This window comes from Oncorhynchus kisutch, linkage group LG17 (assembly GCF_002021735.2).
Source record: "Oncorhynchus kisutch isolate 150728-3 linkage group LG17, Okis_V2, whole genome shotgun sequence".
Taxonomy (NCBI): domain Eukaryota; kingdom Metazoa; phylum Chordata; class Actinopteri; order Salmoniformes; family Salmonidae; genus Oncorhynchus; species Oncorhynchus kisutch.
Window position 1 is genome coordinate 13,408,626 of NC_034190.2, and position 17,998 is coordinate 13,426,623.

The following is a 17,998-nucleotide window of genomic DNA, read 5'->3' on the forward strand; positions in this document are numbered from 1 at the left end:
ATTCATCAGAAACTATTCAGACAGCGGAGATGTTTAGGGGTTAATGGTGGATGGAGTGATGGAGAGAGAAGGGGAGATGAGAATAGAAGAGAAGAGAGGAGAACGCCAGGCCAGATCCAGTCCCCCGTCACTGCCTCTTGTTTGGGCTCAGACACAGAGGCACTCCACGACCACTCTCAGGGAGAGACACTGACCACGGTGTTAACCCTGAACAAAGTAGCTAAGTACTGCCAAAGACGGCCGGTGTTAACCCAGAACAAAGTAGGTAAGTACTGCAGAAGATGGCCGGTGCTAACCCTGAACAAAGTAGCTAAGTACTGCCAAAGACGTCCGGTGCTAACCCTGAACAAAGTAGGTAAGTACTGCAGAAGATGGCCGGTGCTAACCCTGAACAAAGTAACTAAGTACTGCAGAAGATGGCCGGTGCTAACCCTGAACAAAGTAACTAAGTACTGCAGAAGATGGCCGGTGTTAACCCTGAACAAAGTAACTAAGTACTGCAGAAGATGGCCGGTGTTAACCCTGAACAAAGTAACTAAGTACTGCAGAAGATGGCCGGTGCTAACCCTGAACAAAGTAGCTAAGTACTGCAGAAGATGGCCGGTGCTAACCCTGAACAAAGGGTTAGCACCCTTTGTTCAGGCTACTCTTAAATAACCCATAGTGCTCTGGTCAAAAGGACTGCTCTTAAATAACCCATAGTGCTCTGGTCAAAAGGACTGCTCTTAAATAACCCATAGTGCTCTGGTCAAAATGGCTGCTCTTAAATAACCCATAGTGCTCTGGTCAAAAGGACTGCTCTTAAATAACCCATAGTGATCTGGTCAAAATGGCTGCTCTTAAATAACCCACAGTGCTCTGGTCAAAAGGACTGCTCTTAAATAACCCATAGTGCTCTGGTCAAAAGGGCTGCTCTTAAATAACCCATAGTGCTCTGGTCAAAAGGGCTGCTCTTAAATAACCCATAGTGCTCTGGTCAAAAGGACTGCTCTTAAATAACCCATAGTGCTCTGGTCAAAAGGGCTGCTCTTAAATAACCCATAGTGCTCTGGTCAAAAGGACTGCTCTTAAATAACCCATAGTGCTCTGGTCAAAAGGACTGCTCTTAAATAACCCATAGTGCTCTGGTCAAAAGGGCTACTCTTAAATAACCCATAGTGCTCTGGTAATACACCTTATAGGGAACAGGGTACCATTTCAGACACAGCCCGATGTTGATGAAAATTCTATAGGCCTCATCATGCCCACCCTAATGTCTGAATGTCCTTCAGGATTGAATGACACTGGAACAACATTTCTATTCAGAATATTGTATTTAGAATGACCTACAGTATTCGTGCTGAGAGAAATCCATGGTTACCATAACAACAATATAAGTCAAACAAAGCATTCGTGAAATCAAGATATTAATACAATGTGTTAGACTGCAATTAACTGGAGATTATGTAATATTAGAATGTGTTTCATGGTCCCTTCTCTCAGTAAGAACACAATGTCCATACAATCTTATTCAACACAATGGCACAACAAAGACAAACCATTTCTGTGTCATTGAATCTGGAAGCTCACTCCATAAAATGTCCAGGTGCATGTGTGTGTGATATTGCGATAACAACAAGAGATAATCAGTGGGTGCTAACCATGATGAAATGCCTAGCAGTGGAAACTGCAGCAGCTGCACCTGTCGCCATTTAAACCAAATTACTGCACTCAAATAAGAAACCTGAGGCCCCACGACATTGCACTACACTGTGGTGTGTGTGTGTGTATGTGTGTGTATGCTTCTGTGTGTGTGGTAAGCCTTGATGGAGAGCACTGTATCACACACAGTCTGCTCTCGACACACAGGCTGTCTGCTAGCTAATAACATGCGCAACATCGCAACATAGCAGAATCGCAACATCACAATATCACAGCATCACAACATCACAATATCACAGCATCACAGCATCACAACATCACAGCATCACAACATAATATATGACATGCCAAATTCCAGGACCCCATTTGGAGAGAGGCGTGGGGAGAGAGAGAGAGAGAGAGAGAGGGAGAGAGAGAGAGCGCGAGAGAGAGAGAGAGATGGGAGAGAGAGATAGAGATAGATGGGGCAGAGAGAGATAGAGATAGATGGGGGAGAGAGAGATAGAGATAGATGGGGGTGAGAGAAAGAGAAGGCCATTTCATAATACAGGGTTTGAATAGAGATTTACCTACTGTAGGTTCACACTGGCAAAAGGCAGAAAAATACAATGACTTAAAAAAAAGTGAATGATGAAATGGCATGCAATTTAGGCCTGTAGACATCACAATTCCAAAGCATTACAATTTTAAACAAATGCATGCTGAATAAAAACATACTGTAGTATTGATATTAATCTAATATAGAAATATAGTAATACATTGTAGAGTACACCATTCCACTAATATTTACTGAAAGCCTATTGGTGTATAGGATCCACAGATACTATCTCTTGGCATACATCCACATAGTAACTGACCATGTGCGTCCTGTAAATATCCCCTTTAGTCAAAGAGGTCAAAGTTCAACTGAGACCAATCCACTGACTGGGTATTGCAGCACTACGACGTCAGCTTTAAAGCAGATTAGATAACCTACTTCACTGATGCACATACTGACCTAACTAATCCTCTCAACTAGACATAGCATATGTCCCAAATGGCACCCTATTCCCTATATAGCGCACTACTTCTGACCAGAGCCCTATGGGCCCCTGGTCACTATGAAGGGAATAGGGTGCAATTTTGGATGCAGATATTGAAATGCACTATAGAGAGGTGGGGGAAACTGTCTGTTGCAACAAATTATTGTATCACATGACTATTTATTTATGTTCTTTGATGATTTAACAAGTAGAAACTCCAATACAGAAGCAGGTTCCCTGACTGACAACATCCACCTACACTATATCCACATCAATGAACTAAGTAAAACATTCCAGTAACCGTTTCTAGTCTACTCAAATCCAGCTCCTTCAACAGGCCTTAATAATCTGACATTGAGCCATGGGAACCCTTCTCTCTTTCTCTGTTCTGTCCTGTGGTTCAGCTGTATTTGGATCAATAATGGAACAGGGTTCCCCATAGGGGACTAGGGGGGTTTCAAGCCTCAACTCAGGTCAAATGGTTTCAAGCATTATCTATTGACAAACAGGCAAAATACCCATATACTGTACTCAGTCATCACTATGGTACACATACATTCACCTACAGGCCTATGGGTAGCACCAGTACCATTATAGAGCTAAGCACTGAGGATGGAATGTGTGTGTGTGTGTGTGTGTGTTCACCATCGCTGGGTAGTAGACTGGTCCAGCGATGGTGAATATTACCTCTCCTTGATTTCGAATGACCCCAAAGACTTGCAGTTCCGGAAATTCGGAGAGCTGGGATCTACAAGACTTGTGTTTACCAGATGGAGATCTCATAAAGGGATATGGAGAAGGATGAAGGAAAAGAGGGATGGGGAGGAGGAGAGAAGGAGTGTAGGCACTGAGCATCCAAGTCTCCCTGTGGTAACATATATACAACAAACCCCAGAGTATTCAGTGAGCGTCCAACATTGATTGACTGAGAGTGGGGGATGGATGGAGGTAAGCGGAGAGAGGGAAGAAGGTGGTTTCTTTCAATCACTTCAATTCTTACACACACCAAAGACCCTCCTCCAGTGTAGAGCGGAAGCAGAATACTCAGTCGGCTTCTAAAATCCACACTGACAGACTGAAGCTCAGAGCATCGAAATCAGCCAGTTGTTTGGTCCAGGCCATTCTCTCTCTCTCTCTCTCGCTCTTCCTCCTCTCTCATCACAGCTGGAAAGGTTTATTAGACTTCTTCCCACCCTATACCCTACATAGTGCACTACTTTTGAGGGCTCTGACACTGGTTTTGAGGGCTCTGACACTACTTTTGAGGGCTCTGGTCAAAAGATTTGCACTATGTAGGGAATAGGGTGCCACTTGGTCCACATTATTGGCATAATGGTTGGCATCGCACCCAGTCTCAGATTACCACGGGATAGCAACAGCACAAGTGGCAGGAAACCACTTTGTTTCCCTCATGATACCGGATAAACCCAAATTGGCCACTAAAATCCCACAATCACAGTGGCCACATTGAGCCTTTATTAGCCAATCTGTGATGAGCAGTGTGAAGTAGGATGCATTAACCCTATTACAGGTCATTCTGATTTTTACAACAGCAGACAGTTGGAAGGTTAAGGGTTGTAATAACTACAGTATAATCTCTGGGAATCCAGCCAATTACTCACCTACTGTAGGAGTCACAATGGCTGTCACAAATGGCACCCTATTCACTACATTGTGCTACTTTTGACCAGACAGCTACGCACCACACATATATTCTGGTTTGTCACGTTTAGAGTTTCTATATATTTTATATTTGTACTAAATGTTAGGCTATGTTAATGAAAATGATGTATTTGTTTCATGTAGAGAGCAGAGGAGATTGGAGGAGAGGAGAGGAGAGGCATGGATCTGGAGAGGAGAGGAGAGGCTGGGGCTGGAGAGGAGAGGAGAGGCTGGGGCTGGAGAGGAGAGGCTGGGGCTGGAGAGGAGAGGCAGGGGCTGGAAAGGAGAGGAGAGGAGAGGAGAGGAGAGGAGAGGAGAGGAGAGGAGAGGAGAGGAGAGGAGAGGAGAGGAGAGGAGAGGAGAGGAGAGGAGAGGAGAGGAGAGGAGAGGAGAGGAGAGGAGAGGAGAGGAGTATTTACCTATATTTTGTATAATTGTGGTAATACATAGAGCAGTGTAGTAACTGGACAGAACCTGATACAGTATGTCCAGTCACAGAACCCTGATACAGTATGTCCAGTCACAGAACCAGAAACCTGGTACAGTATGTCCAGTCACAGAACCCCGATACAGTATGTCCAGTCACAGAACCCTGATACAGTATGTCCAGTCACAGAACCCTGATACAGTATGTCCAGTCACAGAAACCTGATACAGTATGTACAGTCACAGAACCAGTAACCTGATACAGTATGTCCAGTCACAGAACCAGTAACCTGATACAGTATGTCCAGTCACAGAACCAGTAACCTGATACAGTATGTCCAGTCACAGAACCAGTAACCTGATACAGTATGTCCAGTCACAGAAACCTGATACAGTATGTACAGTCACAGAACCAGTAACCTGATACAGTATGTCCAGTCACAGAACCAGTAACCTGATACAGTATGTCCAGTCACAGAACCAGTAACCTGATACAGTAATCCCTGCTACTGTGTACAAATCAAGTTAGGATTGCAGTAACTATCTAATTCCTTACATAAAGTCTCCAATTTGACTCACACAAAAGTATAAAAATCTTTATACAGATTTATACAGAAACCCACCCTTTCCCTAAAATGGGATATGCCAAAGCAATACAGACAGCTAATTTGTCCTCTGTGTGTAATGTATACATGAGTTATCCTTTGTGTGTATGGTATAAATGAGTTACCCTCTGTGTGTATGGTGGTATAAATGAGTTACCCTCTGTGTGTATGGTATAAATGAGTTATCCTTTGTGTGTATGGTATAAATGAGTTACCCTCTGTGTGTATGGTATAAATGAGTTATCCTTTGTGTGTATGGTATAAATGAGTTATCCTCTGTGTGTATGGTATAAATGAGTTACCCTCTGTGTGTATGGTATAAATGAGTTATCCTTTGTGTGTATGGTATAAATGAGTTATCCTTTGTGTGTATGGTATAAATGAGTTACCCTCTGTGTGTATGGTATAAATGAGTTATCCTTTGTGTGTATGGTATAAATGAGTTATCCTCTGTGTGTATGGTATAAATGAGTTATCCTCTGTGTGTATGGTATAAATGAGTTATCCTCTGTTTGTAGGATATAAGTGTATAAGCGTAGATGAGAGATTCATTGTAGGGACCCTAAGTAACCAGGTCCTAGCTTCTCTCTCTCTCCCTCTCTTCCTGACAGTTATCTCGGCATTGATACATGGCTTTGGTCAAGACAGATTATTACTTACACTACCATCGGCTTCTGCCAAGAGATCCAGTTTTCTGGACTCTGGGAGATGCGTCCCAAATGGCACCCTCTTCGGTTTTGTAGTGCACTACTTTTGACCAAGGCCCATAAGGCTCTGGTCAAAGTAGTGTGCTACATAGGGTATAGGGTGCCATTTGAGACACATATGCAGCCTCTCCCTCCTTTGAAGATGCCTGTGCCTCTCCCATTTCTACCTCATTATGCTGTCTGCTAGGACAGAGGCCAGCATTAAGCATCCGAGGTTAAGGGAGGAAAATATTTTTGGGGCGCGCGGAGGAATATATACATAAAACGGATTGTGATCACAGAGATCAATCAGTCAACTCCCACATAGAGCAAGCTTTGTATCTCAGCTAAGCATGATCTGCTTTAATGATGATGCACTGTTGCCAGGGACTGGCACTTTCTTCTTCATGTTTATAGATGGGGGCGGGGGGTGGGGGGGGGTGCGTGCATGTGTGTGTGTGTGTGTGTGTGTCAGTGAATGCTGCCGAAGGGAGGACAGCTCATAATAACGGCCGGAACGGAGCAAATGGAATGGCATCAAACATGTGTGTTTGATGTATTTGATACCATTCTACTGATTCCACTCTGTTCCCTAACAGCCAGAGAGAATGTCTGAAGTAATGGCTGTCATTCATCACCCAGGCTCTTCCCGGACAGAGGGCCCTGTGAGGGGCGGGAGGGCGGACAGCTCAGTTTCGTGAGCGCATTCATTTACACAGCATTTGGTGACACACACAATTCGTAAATGCAGTTCAGACAGACAACAACACACACCCATGGAACAGGACAGGTCTCATAACTGATGTCAAATCACCCTGAGGGGAACAGGACAGTTCTCATAACTGATGTCAAAACACCCTGAGGGGAACAGGACAGGTCTCATAACTGATGTCAAAACACCCTGAGGGGAACAGGACAGGTCTCATAACTGATGTCAAAACACCCTGAGGGGAACAGGACAGTTCTCATAACTGATGTCAAAACACCCTGAGGGGAACAGGACAGGTCTCATAACTGATGTCAAAACACCCTGAGGGGAACAGGACAGGTCTCATAACTGATGTCAAATCACACTGAGGGGAACAGGACAGTTCTCATAACTGATGTCAAAACACCCTGAGGGGAACAGGACAGGTCTCATAACTGATGTCAAAACACCCTGAGGGGAACAGGACAGGTCTCATAACTGATGTCAAAACACCCTGAGGGGAACAGGACAGGTCTCATAACTGATGTCAAAACACCCTGAGGGGAACAGGACAGTTCTCATAACTGATGTCAAAACACCCTGAGGGGAACAGGACAGGTCTCATAACTGATGTCAAAACACCCTGAGGGGAACAGGACAGGTCTCATAACTGATGTCAAAACACCCTGAGGGGAACAGGACAGGTCTCATAACTGATGTCAAAACACCCTGAGGGGAACAGGACAGTTCTCATAACTGATGGCTTTCACTGTCACACAAACAATACGGATCAGTGATTTAGAGAAAATATTTTCCTGCATTGTTGTGGTCATGTTTAAGGGTTCATGTTTGATTTTGACACTGGTAAACATGTAACGGGCTATTCCTCTGGTCACAGTCATCTTCTCCATTTAACCCTTAATAGAGACGTCATCCTTACAATAGGTAGACAAAGCCTACGTCCCAAATACCACCCTATTCTCTACATTAGTGCACTACTTCTGAATAGAGTGCCATTTGGGAACCTTTAAAGGTTATTCATCATCATCTGGCGAAAAGTTCAGGTGCTTTCTAACAACAGAAAGCCTAAAACCCCATAACCCTGTCAAGAAAACAACAAATGACTGTTCCACTAGTCTAGTTCATTAGTTCTGATGTTCCTGCCACCGCTGTTCATTCTAGCATGGCTTTCTAGTGACTACCATCCCAGGTAGGACAGGCAGAGTCCTGTGAGGCAGAGCTAGGGCTGGGTTGTGGTGTTAGATCCACCCGACTGGGATGACTCTGTATGGCATGGGGGACTCTGGGAGCACATAGAGAGAGAGACACTAGAGACAGTGTGGTGCAGAGTGTCACAGTGTCCCAGCAGCCTCGGGGTTTACTGTCCACTCACATCAATCCATGTTGAGGAAAACAGCCTCCCAAGAATAGTGCTGCCTTGCTTTATGGTCTGATTGGGTTCCTCTGTCACCACCTCTCTGCCATCACATCCCCTTCCCTCTCCTCCCCTCTCCTCTCTCTGCCATCACCTCTCTCTGCCATCACCTCTCTCTGCCATCTCCTCTCCTCCCCTCTCCTCTCCACTCCTCCTCTCATATCCTCTCCTCTCTGCCTTGTCCTCTCATTCCATCCCCTCTCTTATTCCTCCCCTCTCCTCTTTCTGCCTTCTCCTCCTCCTCTCCACTGCAATCTCCTCTCCTGCCCTCTCCTTTCTCTTACATCTCCTCTCCTCTGCTATCTCCCCTCCTCTCCTCTCTTCTTCACCTCTCCTTGCATCCTAACCTCCTCTCTTCCTCCCCTCCTCTCCCATCCTCTCCCTGCTATTTTCCCTCCTCTCCTCTCCTACTCTTCTCTCCTCTCCCTGCTGTCTCCCCTGCTCTCCCCTCCTCATCCCATCTCATCCTATCCTACTCTCCCCTCCTCTCCATGCTATCTTCTCTTCTCTCTCTCTCTCTGCACTGACTCCTCAGTCTCCCTAGTCTCCACTGACTGAAGCTCTCAATGTTTATTAGACAATGTTTATATTGTTTTAAAGTCGTCTTCTGAACATAGTCCTTGTAATATCATGTATTGTATTTGTTGATTTATCATACAATTGTTGATGTATTTATCAAATGTAGTGGAAAGGACTTGAATTAACATTTTAGTTTTCACATCACTATAAATATGCTTGAGTTAGCTGGCTACTGTAGCTGAAAAGCTTTGTCCAACGCTATGAGACTCTAACATGAAATTATATTCTGGCCAAACACAACCACATAAAAGGGAGAGAGGGAGCAGTATTGGAGAGAGAACATTACGCAGAAGCAATGTGATTCTCCGTGATGGAGTGCATGTTCATATGGAGGGCTTTGGAGTGTGGCTGCTCATTGATTGTGAGCAGGCACAATGCCACCAACAGGGACACAGATGCATCAACCAGCTAGCCGCATATTTAAACCAGAGTGAGGACGCTAACAATGACCAACCATCCAATCATGAATAAGTCGGAGAGCGAAACGTACCACCAGCAACTAGAGATGGGTACAGTTATTCTAATATCCAGATGGACGTTAGTATTCTATTTGCTAACAATGACCAACCATCCAATCATGAATAAGTCGGAGAGCGAAACGTACCACCAGCAACTAGAGATGGGTACAGTTATTCTAATATCCAGATGGACGTTAGTATTCTATTTGCTAACAATGACCAACCATCCAATCATGAATAAGTCGGAGAGCGAAACGTACCACCAGCAACTAGAGATGGGTACAGTTATTCTAATATCCAGATGGACGTTAGTATTCTATTTGCTAACAATGACCAACCATCCAATCATGAATAAGTCGGAGAGCGAAACGTACCACCAGCAACTAGAGATGGGTACAGTTATTCTAATATCCAGATGGACGTTAGTATTCTATTTCTTGGGAAAGAAAGGCCTATTTTTACTTTGTCTACAATTCACATAACATCTATGTGACATTGCTTCATAGCCTACAAGGATAAACCATTACATTGTATTTTTTTTTTAACAACATGAGTATGAGTGTGTCTCATATAAAAGACACACCCGTAGCCTACACCCGTAGCCTACACCCGTAGCCTACACCCGTAGCCTACACCCGTAGCCTACACCCGTAGCCTACACCCGTTTCACACCTGTGGCTTGTTTTTGTCGGCCAATCAAAGCAGCTCTACAGTCAGATGCTTCATGTGTAGTGAAGTGTTAGATTTCCAGTCAACGCAAAATGGAATTGAATGGAGTTGCTGTAGACAAGGATGGGAAGCGCAGCAAAATAGACTCAATTCATTCAAATCAAATCAAATTGTATTTGTCACATACGCCTAATACAACAAGTGTAGACCTACCGTGAAATGCTTATTTCAAGCTCTTAACCAACACTGCAGTTCAGGAAATAGCGTTGTGAAAATATTGGCTAAATAAACTAAAGTGAAAAATAAAAAGTAACACAATAAAATAACCATACAGAGGCTATATACAGGGGGTACCGGTACCGAGTCAATGTGCAGGGGGTACCGGTACCGAGTCAATGTGCAGGGGGTACCGGTGCCGAGTCAATGTGCCGGGGGGACCGGTACCGAGTCAATATACAGGGGGTACCGGTACCGAGTCAATATACAGGGGGTACCGGTACCGAGTCAATATACAGGGGGTACCGGTACCGAGTCAATATACAGGGGGTACCGGTACCGAGTCAATATACAGGGGGTACCGGTACCGAGTCAATATACAGGGGGGACCGGTACCGAGTCAATATACAGGGGGTACCGGTACCGAGTCAATATGCAGGGGGTACCGGTACCGAGTCAATGTGCAGGGGGTACCGGTACCGAGTCAATATACAGGGGGTACCGGTACCGAGTCAATATACAGGGGGTACCGGTACCGAGTCAATATACAGGGGGTACCGGTACCGAGTCAATGTGCAGGGGGTACCGGTACCGAGTCAATGTGCAGGGGTACCGGTACCGAGTCAATATGCAGGGGGTACCGGTACCGAGTCAATGTGCAGGGGGTACCGGTACCGAGTCAATATACAGGGGGTACCGGTACCGAGTCAATGTACAGGGGGTACCGGTACCGAGTCAATGTGCAGGGGGTACCGGTACCGAGTCAATGTGCAGGGGGTACCGGTACCGAGTCAATGTGCAGGGGTACCGGTACCGAGTCAATGTGCAGGGGTACCGGTACCGAGTCAATGTGCAGGGGTACCGGTTAGTCCAGGTCATTTGTACATGTAGGTAGGGGTAAAGTGACTATGCATAGATAATAAACAGTGAGTTGCAGCAGTGTGAAAACAAAGGGGGAGGTCAATGTAAATAGTCTGGGTGGTCATTTGATGAATTGTTCAGCAGTCTTATGGTTTGTGGGTAGAAGCTGTTAAGGAGCCTTTTGGACCTAGACTTGGCGCTCCGGTACCTCTTGCCATGAGGTAGCAGAGAGAACAGTTTATAACTTGGGTGACTGGAGTCTTCGACAATTTTTTGGGCTTTCCTCTGACACCGCCTGGTATATAGGTCCTGGATGTCAGAAAGCTTGGCTCCAGTGATGTATTGGGCTGTACGCACTACCCTCTGTAGCGCCTTGCGGTCGGATGCCGAGCAGTTACCATACCAGGCGGTGATGCAACCGGTCAGGATACGCTCGATGGTGCAGCTGTAGGACTTTTTGAGGATCTGGGGACTCATGTCAAATTTTTACAGTCTCCTGAGGGGGGAAGGGGTCGTGCCCTCTTCACAACTGTCTTGGTGTGTTTGAACCATGATAGTCTGTTGGTGATTTGAAGACCAAGGAACTTGAAACTCTCTACCCTCTCCATTTCAGCCCTGTCGATGTGATTGGGAGCATGTAGTCCATGATCATCTCCTTTGACATTGAGGGAGAGGTTTTTGTCCTGGCACCACACTTCCAGGTCTCTGACCTCCTCCCTATAGGCCTACCACTGTTGTGTCTTCAGCAAACTTAATGATGGTGTTGGAGTTGTGCTTGGTCACGCAGTCGTGGGTGAACAGGGAGTACATGAGGGGACTAAGCACGCACCCCTGAGGGGCCCCCGTGTTGAAGATCAGCTTGGCAGATGCATTGTTGCCTACCCTTACCACCTGGGGGCTGCCAATCAGGAAGTCCAGGATCCAGTTGCAGAGGGAGGGGTTGTTATGGGATTTGTATCAATAATGACTAAATGAGGTATACTGCACTATAACTGGCAAGAATTCTACGCTGTCTTTCTTGTAGTATTAAATAATGTTTGTTCATTGGGAAGGGGTTATATGGCATGTACCTAGGAAGAAAGGAATGTATGTGGAGATAAGAGAGGACAGGGAGGGCTCCTCCAGAGTTAGGGTGTTTGGGGGAGCCTGGAACGGTCAGTTGAGGGGTTATAAACTGTGGTTAGACTCATGAGAAAATCCATGTTGGTGTGTATGTATGTGCATAGTTTAGGATGATATAAGACGGAATGTACAGTATTTGTGAAAACTTTAGAGCTCTTGCAAATAAATTGGGATCTGATCAATTGTGAGCTGGGAATTCTGAACTTTACAAACTCTGGGTATCAGACAGATAAATATAATTGGAATTTCTGAACATTGATTACAAAATTACTTGACAGGGGTTTAGTCCTAGGGTCCTTTGCTTAGTGATGAGCTTTGTGGGCACGATAGTGTTGGAAGTAGTCAATGAACAGCATTATCACATAGGTTTTCCTTTTGTCCAGGTGGGAAAAGGCAGTGTGGTGTGCGATTGAGATTGCATCATCTGTGAATCTGTTGAGGCGGTATGCAAATTGGAATGGGTCTAGGATTTCCGGGATGATGTTGTTGATGTGAACCATGACCAGCCTTTCAAAGCACATCATGGCTACCGATGTGAGTGCTAAGGGGTGGTAGTTACTTCACTTTCTTTGGCATGGGGACTATGGTGGTCTGCTTGAAACATGTAGGTATTACAGACTCGTTCAGGGAGAGGTTGAAAATGTCAGTGAAGAAACTTGACAGTTGGTCCGCATATGCTCTGAGTACACATCCTGGTATTCCGTCTGCGGCCTTGTGAATGTTGACCTGTTTAAAGGTCTTGCTCACATCGGCTACGGAGAGGGTGATCACACAGTCGTCCGGAACAGCTGGTGCTCTCATCCATGCTTCAGTGTTGCCTTCCTACTTTAGGTAGCTAGCTGGCAAACTTAGCTGGCTATTGTAGCTAGTTAACTTATTTACAACAATTTGATGCAGTCAATACAGGCACTGCCAGATGGTATGATTGATAAACTATGGCAGCAACAAGTTTGTATAACTATCGCGAGTTGGTTTGGCTACTTTTCTCTCTCCTGATCTGCACTTCACCCCTAAAAGGGATGGAGGAATGGGATTGGACATTACTGTCTCATTTGAGGAATTGACGTCTGACACGGTTTTGCCATACCGAAGATAGAGGGAGAGAGCAAGAGAGACTGACAACAGAGACAAGAGAGAGAACGCGACAGACAGAGACAAGAGAGAGAGCGAGAGAGACAGATAAACAGACAGAGAGAGACTACAGAAATAGTGGAGAAAAAAATCCTTAAGAGAGGAGAGAGAAAGAGAGAGAGAGAGAGAGAGAGAGAGAGAGAGAGAGAGAAGTGGCTACCAGTATGTCTGAGCGTGTATTTGCAGACTGTGTCTGGCTGATGGAATCTCGTTGAGAAGAGTCTGTGGAATTGTGAAGCAGGATGTCATGAGGCACTTCATCAGAAAAGCTTTTAAATAAAACAGACCGAGGCCTAAAAATAAGACAATCCTCATTACACATGAAGCAAACGTCTGCAACCACACCAGCTATTCAGACACTGACAAAAGTAAACGATAAGGAGAATATGGATGGTGAAGTAGCCTAGCAAATCCTTTTATATATATATATATAAGGTGCATTCTGAAAGTATTCTGACTCCTTCCCTTTTTCCACATTTTGTTACGTTACAGCCTTATTCTAAAATGGATTCAATTGATGACCCTAAGCACACATCCAAGAAAACGCAGGAGTGGCTTTGGTAGTCTCTGTCCTTGAGTGGCCCAGCCAGAGCCCGGACTTGAACCCGATCGAACATCTCTGGAGAGACCTGAAAATAGCTGTACAACGGCGCTCCCCATCCAACCTGACAGAGCTTGAGAGGACCTGCAGTGAAATATGGGAGAAACTCCCCAAATACAGGTGTGCCAAGCTTGTAGCGTCATACCCAAGAAGAATTGAGGCAGTAATTGCTGCCAAAGGGGCTTCAACAAAGTACTGAGTAAGGGTCTGAATACTTATGTAAATGTGATATTTCCGTTTTTTGCAAACATTTCTAAAAACCTGTTTTGCTTTGTCATTATGGGGTATTGTGTGTAGATGGATTAGAGGAAAAAAACATTTAATCCATTTTAGAATAAGGCTGTAACGTAACAAAATGTGGAATAGGTCAAGAGGTCTGAATACCTCCCGAATGCACTCTTAAATATATGTGTGTCCCAAATGGCACCCTCTTCCCCATACAGTGCAATACTTTTGACCAGGGTCAATAGGCCCATACCCTAGCTCCCTCCCAACTTTATCTAATCTTCTAGGGCTGTCCCCGACTAAAAAATATCTTAGTGGGCCGACAGTCGTCTGTTCTTTCAACCAATCGATGGTAGAAATATCAAAACGTGTATTTTTAAATATATAGACACATCCTACGTGTTTTAATCAAACCAACTGTATGCACTGAGCTTGTCTGATGCTTTAATCACACGGTTTGATTAAATAATTAAGACACACAAATGAGTAGACAGAGTCCAACCGCAATTAAATTGATTGTGCGGGCCAGGCTCAGACATGCTGCACTGTGTAAAAACAATGTCAGCCAGCGACTGTGTGACTAGCACCTGTTGTCTCTCTCTCCTCTCTGCTGCAGCGAGCACCACAGAACATCAACAGTGTTTATCTCACTGTCCGTGTTGCTGAAGCTGCAACATAATGACAGCCATTTCTGACAGAACAGCTCTGTTACTGAAATCTATCATTTGTTTAGGAAAATGATTCCCTATTCCCTTTAAACCTTACTCGTTTAACGTGACACATGTATGCATCCCATGCACGTGACCAATAGGCCTTGACCTACAGCATATCATAATCACATCAATAAACTGGTTATAACAAACTCTGAACGCCGTAACACATGTGAGAGCAAAATGGATGCAGAGGACGTGACAAACTTGAAACGATGGAATGTTTGTTTACTGGTTGCTCAGGAGGTAAAGGGGAAGTCAGATGTGTGGAATACATTTGACTAGTTGTGGAAAATACTGGAGATCAAGAAAAAGAAGGTATGGAGCCAGAGCTGCGTGTGTTTGCCAAACAAGTGCTGTTAGATCGTCTGACCGTTTGGAACAATGTAAACAACACAAAATAAATGATAAGCGTACCAGAGAGTCTGTTGTACTTATTTGTTTTTGTAAAGCCTTTATTACAGCAAAGACTAAAAGCAAAGCCTTTATTACAGCCTATCAAATATTAAAAACAGACAAATTTGTGAAATTGTTTATCCGACATTGTGGTCGTGTGAGGCTTGGTGCTCACGGAATCAGTAGACTATTAAACAAACACTCAAACAGGCAACAGAAGCAAGATCTGTCTTATTTCTGTAGATACAGTATATGTGAATGATTTATAAAGCCAGTAACGTTTATCAGTTAGGCTGTTCAATATTGATCTAATTAAGTTGGGGTTTTCTCTCTCCTCACTTTTCTTAGAGAATTAAGGCAAGGGCCGTTTTCTCGTCTCCTAACTCCGCTGCTGTCCTTAAACATATACAATTTTGGTAGCACATGTCTTAGAGTGATTGACTGTGCCATCCACACGGCTTCCACAACGGATCAGTCCACTCAGACAGCCTCCAATCAGACAGGTGTCTGGTACACTTTTTTTATTGAATTTTTGCTACTGCTCGACTAAAGAAATCTTGTTCGACCAACAGCCTATCGACCAAACAATCGACCAGTCGACTAAATGGGGTCAGCAATGCCATCTTCATACAAAAACAAAATGGCTGCTGCTGTATAGTTGAGGTTGTTGCATCATCCCATCGCCATCTTTGTGTAACCCAAATGTTTAATTCACACAGCATACAGTTTTTGGTGGCTTCTCAAATCGTTAAAATTCCATGGCAGCCTTAAGTAGGTCACTGAAGCCTTTCAGAGGAACTCCTCCCCCGAAATGCATAAAAATGCAGAAATCCACTGCATATTCACCCTTCTACGTACTGCATGTTGGGGTGGTTAAAGTATGTGTTAGGGTGGGAAAGTGCAGAGAGACGAAAGGTAGGATTTGATAGACATGAAGACAATGACCGAGCAATCAAGAAATGATGCAGTGGGTCTAACTGTGTCAGTGGGTCTGAAATTAGTCCAATATTAACCATACAGTAAGTCCCAGAATTAACTTATTTTGATCATGTAAACCTGCAGTATTCCAGACCTGTGTTCCAAGCACTGTGGGTCACACTAACTAGGAGCACTCACTGCCTAGGATATTGAGGTCATTTCTCAAATGAATAATACAATAAATTATAATAATAGCCCACATCCGATATGAAACTCAAACTCAATGACCATAGAGATACATGATGGCGACTCCCCTGTGGGTGACACCAAGTGACAGTCAGGACAGCAGTGACCACAGCTACCTATTATGGCAGTATGGTTGTCTGGTACATACATAAATATTGTAGCAGAGTCACGGTTAGTGAGTTGAGATTACATCAACCGCAAGTAAAATCTTCAATTCAATGAATCCCATTTCATAATGCTATAGGAAACAGCCTCGCCCCTGTATACTGTCTGTTCTGCTGTATTCCCAATGAAGCACATCCCATTTCATAATGCTATAGGAAACAGCCTCGCCCCTGTATACTGTCTGTTCTGCCGTATTCCCAATGAAGCACATCCCATTTCATAATGCTATAGGAAACAGCCTCGCCCCTGTATACTGTCTGTTCTGCCGTATTCCCAATGAAGCACATCCCATTTCATAATGCTATAGGAAACAGCCTCGCCCCTGTATACTGTCTGTTCTGCCGTATTCCCAATGAAGCACATCCCATTTCATAATGCTATTGGAAACAGCCTCTCCCCTGTATACTGTCTGTTCTGCTGTATTCCCAATGAAGCACATCCCATTTCATAATGCTATAGGAAACAGCCTCTCCCCTGTATACTGTCTGTTCTGCTGTATTCCCAATGAAGCACATCCCATTTCATAATGCTATTGGAAACAGCCTCGCCCCTGTATACTGTCTGTTCTGCTGTATTCCCAGTGGCAAGATACTATACCACACAAGCGAATTGGAGGAGGGTTGGGTTCTTAACTAAGTTCAGTGCTATTCCAATTTCCTCCCCCAAATAATTTATGAACAAACTGACATTATATATTTTCTTATTTTTTCGTGTTAGACTATGGGGGATTTACTACTTTTAGCTGCCAGTCAGCCTGCCTGATAAAAAATATGCAAATCACAGTCAGGCAAGCTCTGGGACAGACCTCGAGGCCCCCGCTGTATCTACCTCAGCTAAATCACTCAACCAGTGCTTGACTGCACTTGCACACTCCCCATCATGGATTTAAAAACATTGCATTGGTGAAAATATAGGCTAGACAGAGTTTCCTTCATTATTTAATCCATTCGTTAGTTTGGGAGAATGATGGAGAATCGGGACACAACCACTGAAGTACTATAGGTTTACTGTAGGTGTACTGTAGGTGTACTGCTATACTGTAGGTGTGCTATATTTGTTCTGTAAGTGTACTGTAGGTGTACTTTAGGTCTAATATAGGTGTACTGTAGGTGTATTTTAGGTGTACTGTAGATGTACTGTAGGTGTACTATAGGTGTACTGTAGATGTACTATAGGTGGACCGTATGTGTACTGTAGGTGTATTATATGTGTACTGTAAATGTAGTATAGGTGTACTGCTATACTGTAGGTGTACTATACGTGTACTGTAGGTGTACTGTAGGTGTACTGTAAGTGTACTATAGGTGTACTGCTATACTGTAGATTTACTGTAGGTGTACTGCTATACTGTAGATTTACTGTAGGTGTACTGTAAGTGTACTATAGGTGTGCTGTAAGTGTACTATAGGTGTACTATAAGTGTACTGCTATACTGTAGATTTACTGTAGGTGTACTGTAAGTGTACTATAAGTGTACTGTAAGTGTACTATAGGTGTACTGTAAGTGTACTATAGGTGTACTGTAGGTGTACTATA

The 17,998-nt window shown here is 44.2% G+C and overlaps 1 protein-coding gene across 1 annotated transcript in view; it reads right to left on the minus strand.

Annotated features, from left to right (window-relative positions):
* Nucleotides 1-17,998, minus strand: part of gabbr2 (gamma-aminobutyric acid (GABA) B receptor, 2) — a 409,428-nt gene that overhangs the window by 308,040 nt on the left and 83,390 nt on the right. The window lies entirely within an intron of this gene.